The sequence below is a fragment of the Lepisma saccharinum genome, chromosome 29 (genome assembly GCF_977018435.1).
Source record: "Lepisma saccharinum chromosome 29, izLepSacc3.1, whole genome shotgun sequence".
Taxonomy (NCBI): Eukaryota; Metazoa; Arthropoda; class Insecta; order Zygentoma; family Lepismatidae; genus Lepisma; species Lepisma saccharinum.
The window spans coordinates 1,731,537-1,754,585 of record NC_139257.1 but is presented as its reverse complement, the minus strand read 5'-3'; the positions used below and the strand labels follow the sequence as shown (position 1 = coordinate 1,754,585).

General features: G+C 38.0%; 1 long non-coding RNA gene across 1 annotated transcript in view; it reads left to right on the top strand.

Moving 5' to 3' along the window:
* LOC145981577 (uncharacterized) overlaps positions 1-23,049 on the top strand; it is a 120,153-nt gene that overhangs the window by 52,787 nt on the left and 44,317 nt on the right. Inside the window, exon 2 of the long non-coding RNA XR_014440972.1 lies at positions 13,521-13,577. This is a non-coding gene — a long non-coding RNA (uncharacterized LOC145981577). The remainder of the gene's footprint in view (positions 1-13,520; positions 13,578-23,049) is intronic.

The following is a 23,049-nucleotide window of genomic DNA, read 5'->3' as shown; positions in this document are numbered from 1 at the left end:
GAACAAAGTTTTGAGGAAATATAAATTATTTTTTCTATTAGGGGTTCCCTGTGTTGTTGGAAAGAAGAGAGATCCGTGTACTTCTCGCACCTCTTCTAGTTTAAATTTTTCGTGGAGTTGTGGAAGCAATCTTCTGTTCGGTTATTAAGTAAGTTACATCTGCTACATTGATTGGTTGATTGATTTGGTGTTTTAAGTACACTTTATGCACAGTAAGGCTATTCGGGACTAGACCTATAGTTTAAAGTGGGATCTGAACCACTATGTGAATCTACCGGGTATTGAACCCAAGACCCCTTGATTACAAGGCAGCGACACTACCACAGCACCATCGGGGAGGCCCTACATCTGCTACAGAGAGTGGGGTAAAGGAAGCTGTGTCCCCTATTGGCTTGGTTTGCCCTTCTCGCTCTGAAAATTCGGCGAACGTTCCTATATGTACCTCTGAATGTCACGTTCCCCTGACAATAAACATTTGTTCGGGGGTTGTATGTGACACAATTTTAACATGTGTGTTGTTTGGGAATGCTATTTTGTGACGCGACTTCCGTGCAGTGGGAGATTTGCATGTTTTGTAAGTATTCCGTTATTTGCAGCACGTCGTTCTGACGGTGTCCAGCTGGTATTGCGTGTCGTGCCTCAGCGCGCACAGCTATGGCCGCTGGTGGTGTGACCTTTTGCGTGGGCGGTGCATGGCCGCATGCGTGACTGCAATGAGCAGTGCCTGCGTGGGAGCTTTGGTTTGGCGCAGTGACGTATGCGGGAGGTGTGTAGGAGGTTGATCTGTGAAGACATGGTTTTGTAGGCTAGGGTATGGATGTTGGCGAGAGAGGAAATATTTGTGGATGTGACGTAGTAGTCATGACTCGCGTTGAGAAGGGGGTTGTAGGGGTTTGTTGTGTGGTGTTGGGAAACGGAGTTCGACTGTGTTGCTGAATGTGCAGGTTTTGCATTATGGATGCTTGTTCTACTCTGCTCCTCGCTCTTTCTTGCCTGAATCAGCGATTCTTGCCTTTCGTGGTTTTGCAGGAATGATATTAGCTCGGAGGTGGTGTCAAACTAACTGTCGCCTAAAGCTTGAGTGTGCTTACTTCGCAACTCCAATATTATATATCACATAATTTGCACGCTTGTAGTTTGAGCGAAAAATTGTAATATAAGATATTTCTTTTAAATCACATAATGGCAAATTCCTTCGTTCAAATTCTGGTATTAATGTAATATGATGTGGGTGGGTTGCGATGGGCTATAGCTACCTTTGAATGACGTTAAAATTTCATTATTTATTTGATTGAATGATAGTGTAGAAAAACTGTTTCTTTCAATATCATTGAAGAGCATTAATGCTGGTACGTCTGAGTGAAAAGGGGACAACATTTCTTTACTTTGCTCGTTTGTCCAATTGGGGGCGTTTCTCAGGCTTTCAAGTGTTGAAAACAATTCTTAAACCTGTGAAAGAATTTGTTCCGTGAAGGTTTGGGGGTAGAGTGTGCTGGAGATATGTGCAGCCATGTTGGCTAATCCCAGAGATGTCAGGTGTTTTGGTTAGTGGAATTTTCTAATTTCGTTTAGTTGTTTCAAGGCCGGATGTAATTGTGAATAATTAATGTTCGTCTTGAACGTGTTAAAAGGATTGCTCAGATCACCAGCTAGATTTATTATCTCGTCAAGCGATTGGTTCAAGGCGTCATGCAGTGAAATGTTCGTTCATGAAGCCAATTCCCAAGTTTTCGTACTTACTTAGTCTCATACTAGAGGAGGGGAATTTGATATTGTTATTTGTATTTGTGGTTTGTTTAGTGTCATTTGACGCTGTTAGTAAGAGTCATTGGCATCGTTAGTACTGATTGTTAGGTTAATTTTGGGGGTATTTGCTAATTTAAAGAAAGATAAAACATTACGTTGTACAGTGACGTAAACAATGTTTGCGTAACTTGTACGGTAGTGTACAAAGCTACTGTAATGCCAGCATCTCCACCATGATGCGTTCACCGGGTTTCTTGAAGCATTGAAAGGGATCGGGAGGTGACGTTTGCCCAACTCGGATGAATGACAAATTTGATCTTGATTAAAACAGCTTATCGCCCCTGCTCGCTTCTAGTCAAGGTGTGGAGAGAATAAGAGAAGCTCTTGGTCGAAAAGTTACCCTCGTTCTGGTATTCCGACCAGCTCATGAGCGACGCGCTGCGGGTAGCTTGCGTCTCGGTGCGTATCTTTGTGTGGAACGAAGAACGGGAAAGTGGCTGACGAAGTTGTAGTGAATTTTACTTCAGGTTTTCCCTGAGACCCACGGAGTGAAGTTCATCGGTGTCGGCAATTTTGCAGGCGTATTTGGACGCACGTCGCGTCAGATTGGATGTGAGCGCAGGCTCGGACGGACTTCTGTAACACGTCTTCGCCGCGGTGATTAGAATGGCAGGCGGACGTCGACACTGGCTATCGGACAACGACCAGATGGCAGATCGAAGGGCCGCGATTGTTGTAGGTCTGTAATAGCGTGATGTGGACTTCGGCAGAGGCTGCAAAAGTAGCATTCCACAGAGTCCTCTCTCTATCTTGTGCCGCCGACTTTCAAAGTCACTTTACTCGATCCGCCGATTATCTAAGCGCCTCGCTGCAAATATGACTTCTGACCGCTTCTTCCAATAATTCCAGGATTACAGTTGTTTACTTGTTTTGAACCCCATGCTGTATGTAATCATTTTTGATTTAAGGGAACTAAACTTATTAATAGCTCCAATTTTACTTCAAATTCCACATATCTCTACGATTATGGTAGAAATGGCTGTTTAAAAGTTGTATTAAATTTTGGACTTTTCTAGTGCTAGTTCTTTTTTTAAAGTACCCTTAAAAGAGCGTTCTAAGGACATTACCCCCTTTTCTAATAACAATCTTGGTACCTTTAGGTATGGTAGTTTATGCCAGGGGTTAAAAACATCTCCCGATGTAATGAACCACGTAAACGACCTTGCCTTAATGGCATAGACAGTTAAGAACTTACTATATATACAGACGATGTGATATTATACATTTCGAGCCTCTCAGACAAGATTAATCTACTGTAAAGAGTCTTCCAAAGCCTAAGAAATTAATCCCTTAAAATATCATCTTCTAAATCTAGGCTGGCCTTTACTGAAGTAGAAGTTTATGGCAATTTGGTAGCTCAAAAGGGGGTTAGAATTTCTTAACATATTCTTAAAGCTATTGTGGACTCTCCCAGCACTAATACCAAACGCAAGCTTCGTAGTTTTTTGGGAATTGTGAACTTCATTAGGAACATTGTTCCAGGTTTTGCAGGACCGACAGAATGTTTATTCAAGCTTCTAAAAAAATGTCAACTTTGAATGGACTGACAAACACGAGACAAGTTTAGAAAATCTAAAACAAATAATAACTTCGACCTCTATCCTCCCTCCTTATGACCCTAAGCGCCACTCATTAGTGTTCATAGACGCCTGTGGGGATGGGATTGGATGAGCTCTGTTACAGTCTGACGAAGATGGAAACTTATGTCCTTGTGCTTACTTCACGAAATCCTTAACACAAACAAAGAAAAAGGCTGACGCATTTTCCCTTGAAATTGCAGGTGCTTACTGTGTACTGAAAACTTTCAAGTTCCTTCTTATGAATCAACGATTTGTGGTTCTTACAGACAATAAAGGATTATCCTATCTTCGTTCAACCAAACACCCTAGTTCCATTTTGGGAAGAAGAGCACTTTATTTCAAAATCAGGCACATCAGCGCAAACAAAAATGAACTTGAGGACGCAGTTTCCCGTGCAAGCTTACCGCTTGAAAAGACTAGTCATAACAAAAAGGATAACGATGATGATGATGATGATGATCTGTTCTTTCATCAAGTATTCTATACATGATCAGAAAATTTTGATATTATCCCAGAACACCGTAAAGACCCTTATTTAAAATACATTATTGATATTTTACAAAACAAAGATAAAGCTAACAATCGTAGGCTGGAAAAACTCTCCTATTTTTAGGTACTCAAAATAACATTTATTACAGAACAAGAAGAATCAAAACAGGACGTCGAGATAGGCTTTGCGTTCCCTACGAATTAAGAAATAAAGTGTTCGACCTTATTCATACACATAAAATGATTGGAAGTCACCAAGGTGCACAAAAATCATACAACTTAATGCTCATGCGCTACTTCTTCCCTAACATTAAGAAATATGTCTAAGATAACGTTCGACATTACATCCCTTTGCAGATCTCAAAGAAATCACACAGATCTACCTCCCCAACCTCAACCTATTCCCCTCTCCATCCCTTCCTTTCAAACAAATTAACCTTGACGTCTCTAGACCCTTAGTTTCTTCCAAGACACGCAAATACCAGCATTTTCTAGCAATAGTGGATTGTTGTACTAGATACGTCATCACAGCTCTCTGGCTAATCATTATGCACAAAACATAGCAACAGCTCTTCTTGAGAAAGTTTTCTCGGTACATGGTCTCCCGGACACTATTTATTGAGACCGCTCAACACCAAATTCATGCTTAATTTTAAGAGAGTTAGCAAATATTACCGGCGTGCAGCTCAATCATGTGGACACAGCCGCACATTTCACGAACGGGCTAGTTGGGAGTTCATTCAGCTACTTAAAGAAAGTCATGTTAGATTTTGCATTGGATAAAAAGTATGCATGGTGGGACTACCTTGCTAGTTCCACGTACATTCATAATATTATCCTCCATTCTGGATTACGTCAAAGTTCATATTTATTGTATGTATGAAGATAAAGAATTACAGTCAAACATCAATTTGCTGACCAAGGCAGAATTTATTTTCTTTTTTAAAAGAAACATAAATTAAACGATACGATTCAACCTTCTAGCAAGGTCTTCATCAGATTCCGTACCAAGTATGATTGAATTAATGAACAAAGAAGGAAGATATATATATATATATATATATATATATATATATATATATATATATATATATACAGGGTGTGAGAGAAGTTGTCGGTGTTGGGCGGTCCACTAAGAAATTGGGTTACGCTCTTGTCAAAGAATCACGCGGCAATCTTGTGCAATGTCGGCGCAAGGGATTCCCCAAAGGACGCGAACGAAGATGTTGATGGGAGTGGGGTGGGTGTGCGTTCTGCGTGAGCTGGTATTGACGAAAATTGGCATGTGTTGAATGGCACCAAAAAACAAAGAAATTTTCCTGAGCGAAGGGCAACATGACGTAAAAACGAACAAATGAACTGTCATGCCCTAAAGGGCACACAGTATGCTTAATGGAGATGTGAAGAGAACCTCATGACAGACGGTTTTCAAAGTGTTCACCATGTACTTCCAAGCAGAGGCGACAACGGCGAATCAAGGATTGTCTAGTGCGACCCATCAACCCCGGCGTTTCTGCTATCGATGCTGCATCTACATTGATACGGGCAACGAGGTCCTCAGCTGACACGACAGGTGTTTCGTAAACGAAAAGTTTCATCTCTCCCCAGAAAAGGAAATCCGGGGGCGTAATATCAGGCGATCGAGGTGGCCATGGCACGGGCCCTCCCCTGCCAATGCACTGGTTGTGGAATACGGTATTGAGAAAATGGCGCACATTTCGATCGAAATGTGGGGGTGCACCGTCATGTTGAAAGCACAGTCTTTGTCTCAGTGCCAAGGGCACGTCCTCTAGTAGTTCAGGCAAGACAACACTGAAACATTCTTGATAAGTGGGTCCACATAGGCGAACAGGGAGAATGTACGGTCCAATCAAATGGTCATGCAGTATCCCGCACCACACATTCACTGCAAATCTGTGCTGATGATGTGCCACTAGCAGGTCATGTGGATTTTCATGTTCCCACACATGATTGTTTTTACTATTGAACACACCAGTTTTCGTGAAGATAGCCTCATCAGTCCATAGTACCGTATTCTGAAAATTGGGGTAGTTTCAATTTTATGAACAAACCATTGGCAAAAGTCCTCACGTGGGCCAAAGTCCCGAGGTAAAAGGTCTTGCACTTTCTTCAATTTGTAGGGGTGCATCCCCTCTTCTGCCAGGACTCGCCACATATTCACATGTGAGGTGTTTTGTTGGCTGGCTAGTGCGCGCGCACTGGTGCCTGGATGATCCATCACTGCAGTTAGCACATCTTCCACAAACCTTCGAGTTCGCACACTTCGCGGTCGTCCAACTTCTCGACGAGGTGGAAACAAATTTCCTGTTTCCCGAAGTCGAGTGTCTACAGTTTGATATAAGGTGTGCGATGGTAACTCCCTATTTGGAAAACGTGCCCCATACAGACGCATTGCAGCACAGCTATTACCTCCAGCTTCCCCATAAATCAGATGCATGTCCGCCAGCTCTTGGGACTTGCATGCATCTGTTGTATTACCAACCACGGTAATATGATATAATAAATCATGTGGGTTCGATTTTAAACAAAATTATAATTTAATCCATAAATAAGAATATACAACATGGCTAACTCCATGCTTGATAAACCAAATCAACAAAACAATTGAACATGTATATTCAAAGATATAATAACATCATAAATGTTTCACAATCTAGCTACTGCAACTTTCCCCTTCTTCCAAATGACAGCTGCAACCTGTCAGGTGGTGTCCTCCTTCTCAAAGATCGTCGTGGACTGTTCACTGCGGAGGCGGTAACAGCTTCCTCTCGCCCAGTCTGCGGGCTCTCCTCACACGCTCTGTCCTTCGCTGACACGGAACCATCAAAGATCCAAAAGTTATCTTCTCCACTGTCTGTATCCGACCTGTTAGATTTAAACTTCACTTGATGCAGGTGTACCCTTCTCGTTGTTCCACCGGCATTGGCCAATAACAAGCGTCTTCCTAAATGACCCGTAACTGTAGCTCGTACGTATTTTGGAAATCTGGATGTATAAATTCTTGTCCACACAGTACTTCCGATTGATGGTAATTCTTCGTTCTTATTGGTCTCACTTCTCACCACTTCCTTCTCCAATATTTGCGACCAGGACCAATTATAGATATTTCGAGGTTGATATGACAAAAACAACTCTGCAGGAGTCTTTCCCGTAGCATGGCCAGGTGTAAACCTGGATACTCTTAACGCACCTTCCACCGCTTCTCTGAAATCGAAACTTCTTCCGAGATGGCAATCTTCTAACCACCTCTTCTTCAGAGTACTTTGTACGTTTTGGACCCACGTTTCGGCTAAACCATTACTGGGTAGATGTTATGGTGGTGAATGAATAATTCGTATTCCTAACTTAGTGCAAATTTCTTTTAGCTTCCTTCCGGAAAATGGAGGTCCATTATCACATGCTACTGCACTAGGATATCCGTATCTTTCAAAACATTATTTGAGACAATTTATGGTTTCTTCGCTAGATGTGGACTTAACTTTCCAAACCTCTATCCATCGTGTGCATGAATCAACTAACAATAAACATGTGCGACCAGCAAAATGAAAGAAATCCAAATGAACTCCTTGAAATGGCTTATCTGTTTGCTCCCAAGGTACATATTTATTTTGCGGAGCATTGTTCTGAAGTGCTTGACACTGTGGACAGTTAATATCTTCTCTTTCTAAGTCAATATCAATTTGCGGCCAACAATTCATAGATCTTGCTAATTGTTGTAATTTCCTCAAACCTAGATGATTTGGGTGCAGTTTTTTCAAGACTGTACCATTCAACGATCGTGGAATAGTTAACCTGTTGCCCCATATCAAACATTCTTTTACAATCACTATTTCGTGTTTTCTCCGGAAAAAGTGTGCAAATGGTGAATTTTGTTGATCTTTATTTAGCTTTGCTGGCCATCCTTCAGTAACATACAACTTTACCTGCTGCAATAACAAGTCTTTGGCTGTTTCTTCCTTAATACATTGTAACAAGACTGGTTCACATTCTAAGTGAAATACATACTCATCGCTAGAAACATCATCTATAGGTACTTCCATTAAGGGTAATCTTGATAACAGATCTGCTACTTCCACGTGCTTAGTGTACTCAATTTTAAAACCATACGTTGATAAAAGTAAAGCCCATCTTTGAAGTCTACTGTTAGCCGTAGAAGGACTTTTAGCTTTTTCTCCAAAAATATATTTCACAGGAAGAGAATCGCTATGTACAGTGAAAGTTCATCCACACAAATATTTGTGAAATTTCTTCACGCCATGTATAAGAGCTAAAGCTTCCCGTTCAATCTGACAATAGTTCTTCTGAGCGTCAGTTAACGTTGCTGATGAACAAGCTATTGTGCGTAAATTACTTTTGTACACATTACACAATTGACAACCTATTCCTACAGGACTTGCAACTGTAATTAGTACAACTTCCAAATTCTGATCGAAAGGAAAAATGACATCTGCTCTCTTCACCATTTCCTTTACTAATTCATATTCCTGTTGATGAACATCAGTCCATTCCCATTTACGTCCTTTCTTCAGCAATTCATGCAAATGAGGTATATGCGTTGACAAGTTGGGTATATGCCTATGGTAAAATGAAATACCTCCCAAAAATGACTTTAGTTGACTGACATTACTAGGTACAGCACATTTTAATATTGCTTCTAAGTTCTTCACAGATGGTCTAATTCCTTCACCAGAAATGCAAAATCCTAGATACTCAACTTCCGTAGCAAACAATTGACACTTCTTAGCATTTACCTTCACATTATATTTCTCAAGACGATCTAGTACATTCCTCACGTTATTATAACACGTGAGAATAAGTTACTTCTGACAGTATACCATCGGAAACTAATTTACTTATATCCTATTTAACCTGTTCACTTAAACTATAACGTACTTCATAAGCTTTCCTGAAAATTGGTGTACTGTTTGGTTTCACCGGAATCACAGCTTTAAAACATTTAATAGGCTCCCTAAGATCATCTGAAAATACTGCCTTGTACCCCGACAATAAATTATTCATCAGTACTTCCTTATTAGAACAACTCTGAACTCCTATCTGTTGTAACATAAAATTTTCCCTCCAGTTAGGCCATAAAATGTCCAGCCAAGTTCTTCCTACAATTGGTTGTGGCAGATTTTGCTTACAAACAAAAAAAATGTACATACTATATTTATTATTTTTCCACAATATATCCAACATAACCTGACCTTCTAATGGTAATGGTCTACCGTCAGCATTTTTCAAATTAATATTTGCAGGTTTAATCTTCAAATACGGAAAAGATTGGTCGAGAAATCTTTTATCAAACACGCTTACAAAATCTCCGGTATCGATCTCAAAATTAACTAATTTACCACTACAATTCAAATCAATTGTACATTTGTCAGCATTATGCAAAGTTCCAACTACAGAGTTAAATTCAAATTGCCGTTCTTTAGTAGAACCATACTTGTACAAGGGTAAGTGGAAAGTGTTCAAGGGCTCGCGTGAAATTAACAATTCTTGATGTTCCTTCTCTGTATTAAACTCAATAGAATCTTTATATTCTTTCGAAATTACATCAAGAGACACATTAGTTAAGCAACTGTTAGATTCAGTGAAATTAAATTGTAAACTTGATAAGTTTTTATCTGTCGGTTTATTACGAAATCTACAAAATTTCTGAATATGTCCTAAGAATCCACAATAATTACATCTAACTTGCTTTAAATAACATTTACCTCTTTCAATCGTCTTTCCACATTTATAACAAATCCATTGTCTTGAAGTTCCCGGTTTCTCATTAACTCTGCTCTTTTCAGTCTGATTATTAAAGTTAGTTTTCCTATTGGAGAAAGCTTGGAAAGCTGCTTTCATGAAGCTTATGTACATTATAATCAGTAGCAAAACGTTCTTTTTGATGGAATAGCCGTAGATCTTTTTCAACCATTTCCATATTCACGGCCATGTCGCAAGCTTTAAGAAAGGAAACGTCGCCTTCTGATAACAATTTCTTTCTGGTAACTTCACTGTTAACGCCAAACACCAGCTGATCTCTTAGCATGTCATTTAAGAATGCTCCAAAGTTACATTTAGTAGCTGCATGTTTAAGAGAAACAATATATTCTGATACAGGTTGACCTAACTCTTGCTTCAAGAGATGAAAACGGTATCTTTCTGCGACTACATTATGCTTCAGTTGAAAATGATTCAACAATACATGTTTTATTACTGCGTATGTTTTACTAGCAACAGAATCTGGAGTAACTAAATCCCTAAAAACATCATATAAATTTCCTCCACAGAATGCAATAAAATGACTAATTTGCTTTTCCTTTGGAATGCCATTAGCAACACAAATCTGTTCAAACATCTCCTAATACGAATCAATGTTACATTTATCCACATCGAAAGGTTCCAGAATCTGTCGTTGAATCCCATACATAGTCGCCAAATTGTTGTATTACCAACCACGGTAATATGATATAATAAATCATGTGGGTTCGATTTTAAACAAAATTATAATTTAATCCATAACTAAGAATATACAACATGGCTAACTCCATGCTTGACAAACCAAATCAACAAAACAATTGAACATCTATATTCAAAGATATAATAACATCATAGATGTTTCACAATCTAGCTACTGCAGCATCCATCCCTTACACCGGGCTACAAGTGTTTATGGCCGTTAACACTAGTACACTTCACAGAACACGATGGGATGTGGCTAACAATTAACACGTAACACCGTTAGGTCAAATGTTTGCGCAACACTACTGTCCAAGAACCTCACGTCTTTCTATTCAACCGTGAATGTTTAACAACCTGCTGTTGGCACAGCACCTGAAGCACGAATGACACAGACACGTGCGCTACTTAATGAGGAAACCTATAAGTTGGCGCCCCTAGCGGGAAATGTGGTACTTAACGTCAGATCATACAGACAACCATCTACGCTTCAGGGTATGCAATCTATGACAGTTCATTTTTTTCGTTTTTACGTCATGGTGCCCTTCGCTCAGGAAATTTTCCTTGTTTTTTGGTGCCATTCAACACATGCCAATTTTCGTCGATACCAGCTCACACAGAACGCACACCCACCCCACTCCCATTAACATCTTCGTTCGCGTCCTTTGGGGAATCCCTTGCGCCGACATTGCACAAGATTGCCGCGTGATTTTTTGATAAGAGCGTACCCAATTCTTAGTGGACCGCCCAACACCGACGACTTCTCTCCATCCGTTTTGCCATTATTCACTTCGGAAAATCATTTTCCCACGTTTTCAAACGTTAATAACTTGGCAACAAAGCCGTTTCCGGAATTTCGTTACATGAACTTTCCACCTTACTTTCATTCGTACAATCACCTCCCAAGCGTTGTAAACGAACTTGCGAAATACCCTATATATATATACACACAAATATGCCCCCTTCAGTTAAACAACAACTGAAACATCCATTTCACTCAGCAGTAAACAAAAAATAGCACTCACAGCAACATAACGAATTTGTTTTTTTCATTGCCATGAATACCACTTTTGGTATTCCCTTATTATTGGCCCTTTGAAATATCAAATATTGTTCCTGAAGCACCAGGTAAATTCCAGTAACAACATGGCCGGTGGTAGCGCATATATATTCTACCCATGGCAACCACCAATCCTCTCTTATTGTTCTATTTTCTCTTTTGGAAACCGCGTAGAAAGAATTGGCTGGTAACAAAAACATTTTCTTCTTTTTTTAAAGTGTTCATTATATGCTAATCTTGCACATATATTATCGAAATAAGCTGTATTTTTCACAGCCATATATATTTATGCATTGATGTTTTATTTGCATTGTATGAATTGGTGTTTTAAGTTCACTTCTGTACGGCTAATATGGACTAGAGATATATTTTATATTCAGAATCCCTGGTTACGAAGCAGCTACATTACAACTATATTATTGCAATTTATATATTAATATTTAATAGCCTTGTACTCAAACCATTATTTTTATTTATCAAATAGCTGATTGCCGGCGTTGCCCGGGTATTTAGTTATGCCAACCTTCCATTAGACAGGGATATAATGAATTCTAACTATACTGTAAAATGAACTTTGAGTTGAACGGCATAGGGAGTGTCACTATTCATCTTAGCGACTACGATTATTCGTTTACATATAACCCCTTCCCAACCTCTATCCTAGGGGTGCTAGGGGTGTCTCGGAATTTGAATGGCATTGGGAGTGTCACTATTCATCTTACAGACCCCGAAAACTATGGATTACACACTACTATCGGTCGTTATCGATTATTTTTACATGTCACCCCCTTCCCACCCCCACCTCTAGGGGTGTCAATGTAACTAATTTTATTCACAGGTAAATGTCATAGTGAATGTTACCAATTAGCTTAGCGACTCCGAAAAATGTGGATTCGACACTAATGTACGGCTACTTTTGATATTATTTTTGACATTTTATTTTTACCCCCTTTCACTACCCATGCGATAGGTAATGATCTTGGAATTGAACGGCATTCGGAGTGTCACTATTCATGTTAGCGAGCACAGAACTAAAGATTCCACACTAATATCGGTCGTTTTCGATTATTTTTATGTCACCCATTATCACCCCCACCCGTAGGGGTGCCAGGTGTGTCTTACCCTCATATTTTTTTCCAGATTGCAAGATTCAACTTTGGTTGAAATTGCTGCAGGCGTTCGAGAGTTATGCCGGAACAAACACACACACACACACACACATCCATCCATTTTTTATATATAGAATGATAATTTTTTAAAAATGTTTTAGGGATCCGTTTGCTTGTCCTTGTCCCAGTAAGATCAAATGTAGTTTGTACACAAACTTAAAACTAATAAATAATGAAAACAAGTTAGAAATTATAAGATTGGAACTTAATTTGTTTGAACCATTTTCCATATTCAAATACTTAGAAGTAATATTAAAAGTGAAAATTATATTAAAGAGGAAATAAAGAGTAGTCCTAATTCAGGAAATGCATGTTACTTCTTTCATCATAAAATTTTGTCTTCTCGTGTAATATCAAAGAAACTAAAAGTTAAAATTTACAAAACAGTAATTTTGCCTGTAGTATTATATGGGTGTGAAACTTGGTCCCTTACATTAAAAGAGGAACATATATTGAGAGTATTTGAAAATAGGATCCTTAGGAAAATATTTGGATCTAAAAGGGATGAGGAGCCAGCTGAGTTGAGAATTTTACATAATTTAGAAGTACATATAATTTGTATTCATGTCCAGATATTATTAGAATAATTAAATCAATAAGACTTAGGTGGGCAGGCCATGTGGCACGAATGGGAGAAGAAAGAGGAGTTTGCAGGATTCTTGTTGGGAAACCTGATTTTAAGAGACCTGAAGGAAGGCCAAGACGAAGATGGAGGGACAACTTTGAGATGGATTTAAAGGAAATTGGTAGGGATGGAAAAGAGTATATAGATCTTGCTCAAGATAGGGAAAGATGGAAGGCCTGTGTTTCTGCAGCCATGAACTTTCTGGTTTAAGAAGGCTAGAGAGTTAGTTAGTTAGTTAGTTAGTTAATTAGATAATTATCAGTGATTAATATTTTATGAAACCGAAACTAAAAATGCATGTTTCCTTACAATTACAGTGTGGAGATGGCAAGGAATGTTGCCCGCCACTGGATTGCGTGGGAATTTGTGCTTAGGTAAGAAGATAGATTAGAATCCATCATGCAGCAATGTGAAGTATAGAGTCTATTAATGTTAAGTTATTACTGTGCATATTTTCTCTCTTTTTACAATGGGAGGGAACATGTTAAAACTTTATTATTTCTTAGTTATTGGTGTGTAAGCGAATTTCGAGTTGGTTAGAGTTGCTATTCCACGAAGAACAACCACATGGAGGAAACTTCATGAATTTGTATTGTCTGTTCTCCATAAGGAAGACGCACGTGTGAGCAGGTGAATTCGTCGACAACACTTCCTCTCGTTGCAAGGGAAGAGATTTGACGTGTTAATTTATCGTATGTTTATATCATTTCATTACATGGAAAACATATTAGTTGATGATATGCATGACTAGTTTCCTACGTAAGATTTTACATTTTTATTTGACTTTAATATTTGCAAAGCTTAAACACATCATTTTCATTGCACAAAATATATTTTACCAAAGGCGTGGGATATCCATTGTGATAACAAAATAGAAATGCGAAAAACAATGTAATAGACTGGTATTCAAACCAAATAAAATGTCCCCAAAGAATCACTTTAACCTATTAAGTTTCATTCAGATCGTGACACAAGAGCAAAAATAAAATGAAGCTAGCATGAAGACGTTGAAAACAATAAATCAAGATCCACTTCAAATTTTCATCTCCTCTGAAGGAATAACTCACAATTTCCAAAAAGTATCTCAGAATGGGATAATGTGTTTGTTCTATTATATAGATGTGTACATCAGGAGATATGAAAATCTTGAAATTATTGCATATATTAGTATGTGTATTATCAACATGTCCATCAGCTATTCATTGATTTTAAAAAAAGCATATGATTCATTCAAAAGAGATAAATTATATAATATATCAGTCGAGTTTGGAATACCTAAAAAGCTTGTTCATTTGATGAAAGTATGCACCAGTCAAACAGAAAGTAAAATCCGTGTGGATATTGATATGTCTGACACAATTACAATTTATTATGGGTTAAAACAAGGAGATGCATTACCTACATTGCCATTTAATTTTGCCTTAGAACACGCTTTTAGGAAGGTAAAAGAAACTAACGAAGGACTAACAAACCGTCAAGTTTGTGGGATCTTACCATGAACATTAACCAATTAGTCAAAGGGTGATGTAACCTATTCATCCTTCATCCTCGATGATAAGAGCACTCGTCATTAACATAACGAGTTAACGCTTGGCAGTGCGAAAGGCACAAATAAAAGTAAACCCCCAACAAGCAAAACTAACAACTAGAAAATACAATGGTCACTCTTTGGGCTTTATGAATATTTGAACCTGAATAATGGCTGGGTTAGGATAATTACCTGTCTATCTGAAGAATGAAGTTTATTTCGAAGATTAAAATAAATTATGTCCTCTGTAGGCTTCGTTGCAGGTTGACCAGGCCTCGCCTCACTTTTCCTCAACTCCTTTCCTAAGCTCTTCTCTCTCCTGGAGGCCTATGGAATTATGTAAACCTACTGGCGAAAACTTGATGGTTATTCCCAATTTGTTACCAAGTTCCATTTAAAGTTTATATTTGAACGCTGAACCCCGATCGGTATAAATATCTTGTAACGTTCCATAGCGTAACACTACCTCTTCGTACACAAATTCAGCTGCTGTACTGGCCGTACAATCCGAAACTGGTTTGGCTATTTAATACCGCGTCCCCAAATCTGTTGCGGCAATTACATATCGGTGACGATAATTGGGCCAAAAAATTAATCCTGTCTCTGATGTTCCGCGACATCTGTGGTTGCATCAAAAAGTATAAGTGTCCTGGGTTCGAGAATGTCCTCTTAAATGTTGTCACCTTCTATATTTTCTCCACATTCTCTGCTGAGGGGATCGACGATGTTCTCTGTTGTTTTAACATGCATAGGAGTGAATGAAAAATCCTCCAAAAGGTTACTCCATCGAAGAAGTTTTGAGCTTAAATTACGGGATGTTCTAATGTACGCAATTGCTTTGTTGTCCGTGTGCAAATCGAAATGGCGTCCCACAAGAAAGAACCTAAGTGATTTTAAAGCATATAAAATTGCTGTTAATTCTTGTTCAGTTACACTCAATCTCTTTTCAGTGTCCGTCAATGTTCTACTACAATATGAACACTGCAAGTACTCTCCTTCTCCATTGGGCTGCATCAACACGCCACTGACAGCGTGAGATCAAGCATTTGCAAAAACTTTGGTGTTCTCCGCTGGATCGTAAGGCTACAAAACAGGTGTAGTAATTAATCCTTCTTTTAATTTCTCAAATGCTGACTGTTGTTCAGGACACCATGTAAATTTCTTAACTTTATCTTATCGAGGGGTGACGCTATTGTTAATTAATCAAACGCCACGTGTCGGGGGTGGAGGAGGAGATGAGTCATCGATGACTCATGCACACGTGTGAGTTTGGAATTAATGGTTTTCCATTAGTGCACAAAATATACTATTATGTATCACGTTTTTACCCTAACCTAACCCTATTGTTGTACTTTATATATGCGTTACAGCCGGATATGAATCATGGGTGCCGTATGCACACGTGGGAGTTTGGAATTAATGTACATTATATATTATTATATTATTATAATTTAATTTAAAAAATTTTAAATTAAAAAATTTAATGTGATTTTTTTCGTGATTGCTGTAATTTTTTTAATTGGGGGGTACTAAGTAATAATTTCATACCATGGCCCTTGGCAAGACAAGAATTTTTTTTTCTTGCGCTGCTTTTTGGTTAAAAGACTATCAATAGTTTTAAGAGATTTAAGACCTGCATAAGGTATCTGATACATAACACCCTTGGCCTTCATCCTAGGTTTATTATATACATATTCACAACCCCCACCCCAGTTTTTGTTTGGTGTTCATAGCTATGGTAGTCCCCAATGCTGCTATTCTCTCACTTAAAGAAGCATCTTTGCTTACAAATCTACCAAATGCAGCCTCTTCTATTTTTTGTCTGCAACATGTCTCTTGTCAAGATCAGAATGTGTGTTGTATGCTATGTCATGGTCTCTACAAGCAGCATCTAGGGGATTAACACCAGGATCACCTCTGTTTAATCTATGGTCCAATTTTGTACCGGGACCACAATATTGATAGCCTGGAATGTGTAGTTCAAATGGCAGCTTGTTTATAATGTCATTAACCAACCCCCGACCCTCAGAAATATTCCAAAATTTAGGTGGTAGAGTATTAATAATTTTTATAAGATATCCAATCCCCTTAGTGTCATTCACTATAAAATTAGACAATTTGGTGCTTATCATGTCCATAATTCCAACCTTTTCATTGTAAAAATTGTGGTTGCCAGCATTTTCCTCCCTAGCTATCACCATCAACCTATCTACAAGTTTCCTGACATCATCAACCCACACAAATTCTTTAGGCAGGGTGTTGTATTGTTTGATTCCACTACCTGTCTTGATCTCTGACCATATGGGCTTGATTAAATTGTTGTATTTTGCTCCACTTCTAGACTTGACTCTTTTTTGTGTGGGATCATTGTTCTGGTATAGAGCATCTGATTTTATTAATATTTCTTTGTAATATTCATAATCTTGATCTGTATAGCTGCCAGGTCTCTTCCTAGTCATCAGTTCCCACAATCCAGGTGTGCCAGGATATTTAACAAAAGCACCTTTTTCTCCAAGATGAGATTCTGAATATACAATCAGATCATCTCTCATAAATGTTACTCTGAAATTGCCAATTCTATGTATGATGCTACCATCACGCTCTGTGTCAGCATATAAGCCAAAGACCTCATCTTTGTTGTCTTTAGGTGTGCTTAAATATTTTTGAGCAAGAAGACCCAATTCAATAGGATCCTGAGTAGCTTCAATTCTTCGAGGAGCAAGAGGACTAGGTGTATGAATACTAGAAAGTGGGGTGAATGGATAACCTAATATGTTCCTTGCAGCTACAGGTACAAGCTCTGTGATTAAATTTTGATTTTGCTCTGTAACAGTTTTGATATTTTTACCTAATTCACCAATAGCGTCAATAATAGGCTGTTCTGTGCGCTTGTGTTGCTCATAAAAACCTCGGTTCTCTGATTTCCATCCCTTAAATCTTTTTACAAGATAATCTCTTAATTTAAGATCATCAATGATTGGCCTTTTCATGTTTATTTATATATGTTTCAATGTCTAGAAAATTGTTAATTTTATTTCTGTATTTACCGCTATTGGGTTTTCTTGTCATATCAATTGTGACAAACCCATAACTGTCCTGGTACCAGCACCTACTGCAAATCTTAGAAAAATCATTGTAGCTCAGGTCCCCACATACATATTCATCATGTATGTGTTTGAGGTTGGTATGGTCTTGATGAAACACACATATAAAATTGCTGTTGTCTCAGATCAGCTGCTTGGGAATTTTAGAAAAAGTCTGTGCCAGGTAGAAGCAATCAATGTTTTTGTGTCGGCCCTGTGTAAAAAAATTTCTAACCTTGTTTTGATTATCCAGTATAATGTCATCAAACACAAGAACGGAATTATCGAGACATTCATGGAGTGGCTTAACATCTGGTTCAAAAGTGGCTATATCCAATCCATCATATAGCTTCATCAGCTGTTGATATTTTAATTGTTCCAAGCTCTTAGAGAAGACATACAAGTGCCTGTTTTTCCAGTCTAACCAGTTGGGTGCCAATAAAAAATTATCAATCATTAGTGTAGTTTTACCACAAGCCGATGGCCCAACAATAAGACATCTAATATTATCAGGTAGCAACTTGCCATTTCTCTTAATCTGCTGTTCAGGTTCTGGCAGCCTCTTTATAACATCCCAGGTGCTCATATTATCACTTTGTCTGCATCGATCCAGCTGTGTTCTGGGAGTCCTAGCCATTTGACAAGTATCTTGTTGCCTTTTCTGCGGATGATTTTTTCTATGAGATATGTGTCAGGCTGTTTAGTTTTGCTGAGCTCTTCTTCATAGAACCTGCCTTTGAGAATTTCTCCTCGGTGATCTTTTATTATATATGTGTTAAGGGTCCCAGGTTTAACTTGAACCACTGCAAATAATTCAGTGCTCCAGTTTGTTGTAAAACCTCTTTTGAATAAGTGCTTATATTTGCTGATTCTTACTTGGTCACCCAACTTGTATTTAGCTTTTCTTGTTGTTGGCTGGTATCTAGGATAATAAACAGTGCTGATCAATTTTTGCTCATCAGATGAAGTTACTTCAGAGGGTTTCATGTTGATTGTGGAATGGACCGAGTTGTTATATTTATGTAGAAGTTCTGGAAGAATATTAATCCATTTATAATTACCTTGAAGTGTAAATTGTTTATACATATGATTTTTTAGGGTTTTGTTGAATCTCTCTACAATTGAGGCCTTGAGATCACTGTAACTCGAGTAATGTTGTATTGACAGGCTTTTAATAAATTGTTGGAACACAGAATTATAAAATTCTTTGCCATTATCTGTTTGCAAATAGCGCGGTGATCTTCCACTCTGATTGATAATTGTCCTGAAGGCTTCTGTAACACATTTTCCAGTCTTGGATATGAGTGCCACAGCCCAGGCAAATTTTGAAAATGTATCTATGACAGTGAGTAGATACTTGTAGCCCTTGTTAATTTTGTCTAAATTTTTCAGGTGTCCACTTGCTATTTCCACCAAGTCACCCTGCCATAAATCATCTATGCCTTTTGTAACCACTGGCAGTCTCTTATAATTATGTCTGGCTTGTCTGTGTAATTCATCAACAATAATTTGTCTAGACATAATATGTAAACAAGAATATTGCAACTATGGGGTGTTCAGCAGCTGATACTACAGGATTTTCTAAATACAGTTTGTCTCCTATATGTATTTTAAATTCCAGAGAGCCATCATCTTCAACATAAGATGTTTCTAATGTATTGGGATCTGTAAAATCTTCTAATTCTACACTGGTGATTTTTGTTTTGTTATCAGCATTTGTTATTGATAATGTAGGGTAGTGGTGTGCCTGTGGTTGTAGCCAATATTTGATCTTGATTGGTCTAAGTGTGCCCCAACAAAAAACTGGTAATAAAATTGTGCAGGGGACAGCATGTATATTTTGCCACCTGGTGTAAATGGTGAATCATTTTCTTTGTTGGGGATGCTGTACAATTCAAGAATTACTGTATGTTTAGGATTCTCGATTATGCCTGTTATTTCTTTTTCTGCTGTAAGCAATCTACTTGTTACAGATTCAAGGTGCTCATTGATAGTCCTAACAACATCATCATGGCCTGGCTTGATCTTTATGTCCACAACAAGTTTCTTGTATTGTTGCACAATTTCTTGTAGCTGGGTGGCAAAAACAGACAGAGCATTTGCTTGATTGGATTCCATGGTCCCTAGCTGTTGCTTGAAATTAGCTACAAATTGCTGTAAATTTTCAACAACTGCCAATTTTGAATTTTGAGCAGTAAGATCATGGACTTGTCTTCTAATATCCTCAAACAGGGCATGCAGTTCATTAATATGTTGATTAGTTGGTAGAGTGGCCACTGTCTGAGTAAGTTGTTTGATCTCTGTCTGGATATTCCTGATATCTTCTGATTTCAATATGCGATTCACAGCTCTCTTAATATTTTTAAGTTCCTGTGATGTAGGCAGATTTGATACAGTATTCTGCAAAGATTCAAGTGCCAATTTCACATAATTTAATTCAGAAGCATCAACCACACCACGCATAGCATCTTGGAGCAGGGCTATATCTGCCTGAGTAGGTGTTGATTGTTGTAAAATTTCAAGTTTTGTTTGGATATCATCAATCAAATGATGAAAATGAGATAGCTCAGATTCAGTGTTGAGGTTTTCAAGTTTTGTGATCTTTTGCTGGACACTAACAAGGGTATCTACAATGCCAGGCAGATGAGATTCTAGAGATTCTTGTACATTTGTCAAATCACTTTGCACTGCTGCTATTGTACCCTCAAGATGGGTTATGGTACTTTGAATTTTCCAAAATCTTCATATGTTTCAAGTTGCAGCTTAATGTTGGCAACACTCCGAGTTATAGCACTCAAAGCATCAGAAGATGGCAAGTTTTTCATAAAATTTTCAAGTGTCTCAATTTTTTCTTTAACCTCGGCTATGGCATTGTTCAGAGGGTCCAGATTAGGTATCTGGAGTGATTGAATCTGTTCTTTTAGAGTGGAAATCACTAGATCAAAATCTTCCTGTGATTTTATGATTTTGACAATTGTTTGGAGCTGTGCCTGGACATTATTAATCTGCTCTTCCAATTGTTGTTTCAATTGCTCAGAGTTGTTAGCCTGGGTCTTAAATTTGGCTTGAAGAGCTGCTACAGCTTCTTCTAAACTTTGAAAATTATCCAATGTGGCCAAATCAGTATATTTCTGAAGCAATAATTTAAGTTCTGAATCAATTTTAAGAAGAGGGTCCATGCATTGTGATTGTAAATTTGTAATTTCTAGTTGAAGACTGGCATTGAGTGTGGTTTGTAAAGCTTGTAAATCACTTCTTAATTTCTTGACACTGACATCAAGCATCAGAATCTCATCACTGTGATCTTCATGTCTTGTATGGCCAAATATATCATTAGGCATCTTGTTTTAGTGGTTTTTTATTATTGAATACCTGATTCTTATTTCTATAAAAAAAGGTATAAGCTTGTCATAGGATCCAGGGACCTCAATATATAAGCAGTCACCAGCAGAAACAGTATAAACAGTGCCAGAAATCATGTTTGAGTGCTTTATCCTGTAAATATTTCTCCTTACTGAAACTTTGACATCACCCTCAGGGGTTGTAATAAATTGTAATTGACCACCTACAGGTAATTGGTAGTGGTTTAAATTATTGTTAAATATGTACAAAGTTTTACCTGTTTTATCATCAACATCTGTAAGTATGCTGTTCAGATGAATAATTAAGAAAGCACTCAGTTTAGATAGCATAGACTGTATATCAGGAGAGGGTGCTGGTGTTGGCAGGTCCATAATAGCCTGTTTTTTGAACCCAAATAAGTTCATAGGCATGTTTATTTATTTCAAATCATGCTCTGTAATTGGGCATTGATTACCACTTCTCAAGTCACAATGACCCCATGGTAGAGTATGTATGCCACATGATAAAATACATCTCTTATCATCATGTGGGTCCAGAGCCACTTTTCTTACAATATTGCTAGTCAACAAGTGATCCACACTCTGAATTCTGGATTCTGATGTTCTGATTGTGCTACATGATTTGAGGCAATTTTTGTAATCTTCAAATTCAAACTCTTTGTCTACAGTCACTCTGCCAATGCCCTTGGCTTTTTTGGCAACAACACCACTACATGTTTCAAAACTGTACATCTTGGCCCTTAACCCAGCAAATGCCACAATAACATCACCAAGTGTCTCATCTTTTAACTTACCAGGCACCTTTTTGTTGTGGGGTTGAATCCTTGTATGTTCACTGGTATCAAAGTATTTAAACAATTCAGGCTGGGACATATCTTGATAAACATCTTCTGTCTGAATATCAAGAACAAAACTATCTGTGTCCATGTACATCAGTTTTACACAATCACCATAAAAGGGCTTGAGCACATCATAATACAATTTTAACATGTGCAATTTGGCCAATTCCAATATCACAGCCCCTACATAAATAGGCTTATCAAACTTAATCTTTGTTTTTTTCATGTTGAAGAGTGCCATATTTTCATCATAAATTCTTCTATAATTGAAATTAGGCTTTGCAATCAATTTTTTGCTCAGGCTGGGGTCAGTAATTATTTTAACATCAGTATGTGTTCTGACATTTTCTATTGTTTTGCCATACACAGAATTGACCATCAATTTAAACAAAGTTTTATCAAATTGGCTCATTGCAGATGTTCGAAGCTCTGTGTTTGTATCAATATATGGTTTCAACCATCTTGAGTGCCTGAACCTCAAAACTTTGCCAATTTTGGTCACTTGAACACCATGATGCATCAGGAACTGGACATAACCCTGTTTTGGCTCCAGTGTCATCATCAGCTTCTTCTGTTTAGAGCCAGGTGAACACTTAACCTCAGGAATTGGGGGCAGATCAGAAAATGTGTTGTGTAAATTATCTGGAATTGTCAGATCAACCTCTAAGAAGAGGCCATAGTCACTGTCATCAAAATCCTTAAGATCTTCAATATTGAAATCTTCAACCCACTCAAGCCCTGCATATGGCAGTTTATCCATCATAGCATAACCATAGAGGCTGTTGGCATCTACATACAGTATATAATTTGATGGCAGTGCTGGATCATAATCAGGAATATATTTGTTATTAGCTCTGGCATATCTCTGAGAGCATTGCACCATGCCTCCTCTTATACATTGCTCCATAAACAGATACATATCTTGATCTTGGATCAGATCCAATTGCATTTTAGTGTTCAAAAACATTGCAGACCATGCTAGGCCTGGCGCACTGTAAAAATACATTGGATCCAGCTTATAATTTTGCATGGAA